Source organism: Silene latifolia, chromosome 6 (assembly GCF_048544455.1).
Source record: "Silene latifolia isolate original U9 population chromosome 6, ASM4854445v1, whole genome shotgun sequence".
In the NCBI taxonomy this organism is placed as follows: Eukaryota; Viridiplantae; Streptophyta; class Magnoliopsida; order Caryophyllales; family Caryophyllaceae; genus Silene; species Silene latifolia.
Window position 1 is genome coordinate 69,008,591 of NC_133531.1, and position 5,047 is coordinate 69,013,637.

At 37.5% G+C, this 5,047-nt stretch overlaps 1 non-coding gene across 1 annotated transcript; it reads right to left on the minus strand.

The window, feature by feature from the left end:
• Positions 1-4,712: 4,712 nt before the first annotated feature.
• On the minus strand, positions 4,713-4,819 carry LOC141589117 (small nucleolar RNA R71). Its single transcript, XR_012520069.1, has one exon. It is a non-coding gene; the product is annotated as a small nucleolar RNA R71 (small nucleolar RNA).
• Between the last annotated feature and the right edge of the window lie 228 nt (positions 4,820-5,047).

Sequence of the window (5,047 nt, forward strand, 5' to 3'; positions counted from 1 at the left end):
GTTCCAGTAGCTAATGTTTGGTGAAGAGCAGTCGATCGACTGCCTTTCGTGGTCGGTCGACCATGACGCTAATTCTGACGTGAATAAGAAGATCGAGAATTAAGAAGCCCATAGCACATTAGGTTTTGGAATAAGAGCTACGTTGTATTCCTATATAACGTAGCTTTAACATTCAGAATAATTATCAAGTTTTTATTCAGTTTTCATTGAGCTTTCATCCAGTTTTAATTTTATCATTAATTAGGGTTTGGTTTCCGACATTCAATACGATTCCTTTCGTTCGTGCTTTTCTTCCTGCAATTCTTCTACTGGTATTCCTTTGTTCATTATTTCAGTTTTATTGCTTTATTTCGTTCGTAGCTAGGATTCATAGATTAGTTTCCCGAAGCCATAATTATCGTTTTATGCTAATCTTTTGTTCCGTTAATTTAAGCATGAATTCAGTAGTCTATTTCGTTAATCTTATTGTTGTTTTTACCAATATTATGAGTAGCTAAATACCTCATGCTAGGATGTAGGGGAACTTATAGATTTGGCGGCAGTAGAATAGTACGACCTGAGTCGCGCCACGGTCGATCGACCGCACACCCTGGTCGATCGACTGGCCACGTGAGGTTTTGCTTCGTTTTAATTGATTTAAATTCTATATTTGACGAATCGAGTGCACGCGACTAGTTGAATGCTTAGTAAATGACCGACCCATTAGATCGAAAGATAGGGAAAGTTGTTAGACTATCAATTAAAATGACTAAATTATGCTAAGATCGAAAGATAGGTAAAGTTTAGATTTTTAGTCACTTTTCAGGACGAGAGTCAGTACTAGTGATATTAGGGACCCGTAGCGAGATCGAAAGATGCTACTTGTTGAGAGCAGACCGAGAGGACCTCTTGTTTTCCCGCCTCATGTGTTTATTTCAGACCTACTTAGTATGCTGCTGCCGAAACTACAGTGAACCGACCATCTTAGTACCCCTTTTATATTTGATTTTATACATTTCTTTAGTTTATTGCTCATTAGCTATAGACCAATTCAAAACAACCCCCACATAATGGTTACCCTAGACTGAAATTAGACAACTAATAATTACATCTGCCTCTCTGTGGTTCGACCCTGCTACCGCTATCTATAGTTGTAGTTGTAGTTAGGAATTATAAATTTTATTTTTGGTGCACACAACGACGGGCATCACTCCGTATTTTAATAATAATTTATAAGAATAATTTATGTAATTTAATGAGTGATTAAATGACATTTCTAATAATAAATACAAGTAAGACGTTATTTAAATAATAAATTAATAATTCAAGTCGAGAATTGAGTTTGGCTAATATTTGTGCTTTGGGCCGTGTGCTATTATTATATGGGCCGAAACTTATTAAATTAGTATGAGTATAATCGGGATTTGTATCGGGAAATTTATAATAATATAATAAGGAAATAATAATATATAATGGTAATTATAATTATAATAATAATAATAAAATTATAATACTAATAAAGTTATGGGAATAATAAATTAGTAAGTATTATATGAGAAAATCATAGTTATGGTAAGGTTAATAATGATATAATTATAATGACAATTCCTATACTAATTAGAATAAGGTAAGTTACATAGTTTCCTAATTGGCCTCGTATTCTCTAAATCTTACACTATAAATACCACCTTAAATCTGAAAAGTAATTCATAAATTAAAAGAAGGAGCTTTAAGAGATGGAAGAAGAAGGAATTAACATAAATCAATTAATCAACTCGAGCTAATTATTCATCTTAAATCGGTTTATATTCTTTTCATGCAAGCATCTTTAGATCGATAGTATGACTTCTATAGACCACCATAGGATTCGGGAATTGGACCTATAGCGACGTTGGACTGCAAAGTTTTTGACCTGACCTTTTTTTACCGTTATTGATTGTGATAGGGAGGTGTTTAGGGCGGCTAAAGGTGGCTGATCAGGGGGTTATGCGAGTTTGGTTATGAGGGAATGGAATGGGTAATTGAACCCTTAATTGACCTCGTCTTGACCTGGGTATGGAGGGTTTGTGGGGGGGAAGGTGGTCGTGGTGGTATGGTGGCAGGTGGCGGTTTGCGGCGGTGGTGGCGAAAACAGGGGAGGAGGACGTGTTTGGGCAGGCGGTTTTCGAGAGTGTTTTTAGTGGTTGTAGGAGGTCTGGGTTGGGGTGGTTTGGGTGACTTTTGTCGAGGGTGGATAGGTGAGTTGATTAGTGGTTGTAGGTGGCGGTGAAGGTGGTTGATGTGACCATTATTTGAGCGTATTTAGTCCCCGAATTAGCCTTGTTCCCAGGCTTTTTAGTGCATATTTAGGTCATTTATTGTCTTTAGTCCTTTGTTTTGCATATTCTTTGAGGTTTTGTTCCCTTGGTAGGAAAGGAGTGCAAACCTTGCATTTTCATGGCAAAATAGAGCTAAATTGATTGAATTCAATGACCAAGCATCAAAGAGAAGACAAGACTAGAAGGCCTTTGTACATATTATAGTAGATGGGCAATGATGAGGAAAGATCCTTGCATCTCCGACAAGATCCCCGAGGATTGTTGGAATAAGGAGGAAGAAAAGAAGAAAAGAGGGAAACTGACCCAGAATCCGAGCGGGTTGACCCTCAGGACGCTCGTCCAAGAAGGCCAGAATCCGAGCGTCCGGCCAAGGAATCCGCTCGTCCAGCAGCCAGGCAATCCACTCGTCCCATTGCCTTGGACGCTCGGATTGCGTTACAGCAACTTTTTGTTTTCTTCTTGTTCTATGAAGGATGCGCATATTTCGGAAAGACCGGCAAAAAACAGACTGGCATCTCTTTTGAGAGGACCGATTCCTCAAGGACTTAGTCGTCATTTAAGCCCTTAGTAAACCCTAATTTGTGTACCTAATCCCCACTATAAATACCCCATTAGTCTAATTACATAATCATGTTCTTCTTATCAATCTCTAGTATAGTTTATATCATTCTAATCTCTTCTTAATCTTGTAATCAACTTTTAATCAAGTCTTAATACAAATCTCATTTCCTTAATCTCTCTTTTTTTCATCTTTTATTTTGGGTAATTGAAGATTATTTGGGTTATTATTGGGAGATTGACAACCTTCCAATCAATCATCAAGTACTTCTACTATTCTTTGCTTTATTATTGGAATCATTAGTAGGTATAATTCTCTTAATCCCTTTTTAATTATTGTTAATCATCTTCATTTATTCATCATGTCTTGCTTTGTTAATGTGATTGACAACCTTGTTAACATGCTAAACTTGATATTGAGTGAGTAGTTTCCTTAACTAGGGTTAATGGGTAATTAGGGGAAATCAACATGGGGAATGATTCATGCTTAATTTAATATGTTTTCATAGTTTATTTGCTTGCTTGTTGTGATCTCAACTTATGCACATGTTATGTTTGATGAAATGCGAGCCTATGAATCCTTGCATTTTTTACCCATCACTTACCTTTTCAATGAGACTTGTAAGACATAACCAACTCGAGTCTCATTAGACCATGCATATAGTTGAGTAGGGAGGATTAACTCGACTTGTAGGTGTTGTACAATCTAATCGATTCGGCTCCGGGACACAAACCTTCCTAGGATTGTAAGATATAAATCAACTCGATCCATCACAACAATAATTGCTTGCTTATAATTTGAGAATATGTTTGTATGATCAATTCCCATGAATCCCCTATGACCCCATGACACCCTAGTACCTTTTATCAATTGTTTACATCCCTTTTTAATCATCTTGCTTGTTTGCTTTCATTGCTATTTAGTTTAGTGATCTTCTACTTCAAACCCCAAATTGTGACACCCCTAGACACCGCTACTTATAATTGAAAATCTTACTTCAATACCCGTCCCTTGGGATCCAACCTTTACTTACCTATTTTTTAATAGTAGAGTTGTTTGTGCAGATATAAATATTGTTTTGGTCTCGGTGCTCCTAACGACAAGTAACCGAAATTAAGCTCCAAGTGAGTCCGACCAAAAATGGCGCCGTTGCCGGGGACGGTGTTAACTTGATTTAGATTTTCTTAAATTGTTATTAGTTGTGTCTTTCTTTGCCTTGGGGAAGTAAAACTCCTCAAGGTTTGTTCTAATTATTTTCGAGTTGTTTGATATTTTGCATGTCTAGAAGATCACAAGGTAACTTGTTACCCATTGATTACGGAATTGAAAGAACTTTGACAAACAATAGAAGACTTGCTAGAGGTACTTTGAGAGGTATTGGTGAGGTTGTAGATATTCAACCAAACACTATTGAGTTCGTCAACCCTTTTGCAAGAGAAGGTGAGGAGAACCCAACACAAAATCCAACACAAAATCAACCCACAATGCCTAAATTTTCATCACATTCCGTACCAGCCGAGGAGAACCTAGCCAATGGTACTCCCACACCACAACACTTAACCGGACATTTTATTGCTAAATCCGCATTTATCCAATTAGTCGAAAGAAGCCAATTTGGGGGGATGCCTAGTGAAGACCCTCATTCTCACGTGGAGACTTTTTGTGACTATTGTGATGCGATTTCACAAACCGGTGTAACTCAAGACCAAATTTGATGGGTCTTATTCCCTTTTTCTCTAATTGGTACCGCAAAACAATGGTTGAAGAGCCTTGATAAGGCTACTCTCGGAATTGACTCTTGGAAGAAATTGGCTCTAGCTTTCTACAAAAAGTTCTACCCACCGGAAAAGACTAACATGCTAAGAGCTCAAATTACGGGTTTTAAGCAAAGAGATGAAGAATCTTTGTATGAAGCTTGGGAGCGGTTCAAGGGAATTTGTCGCTCATATCCTCATCATGGACTTAGCGAGTGGTTCTTGGTTCAAAAATTTTAGAATGGTCTTTATGAAGAATCAAGAAACATTCTCAACATGGGATCAAACGGTATGTTCACCGAAGTTGACGATAATCAAACTTGGAACAAGATTGAGGAAATGGCGGTCCATAATTCACAATATAGTAGACCTCGCAAGGCTACTAGAGGAGGAAATCATGAAGTGGACTCTATTACTCAATTGGGTGCTCAACTTAG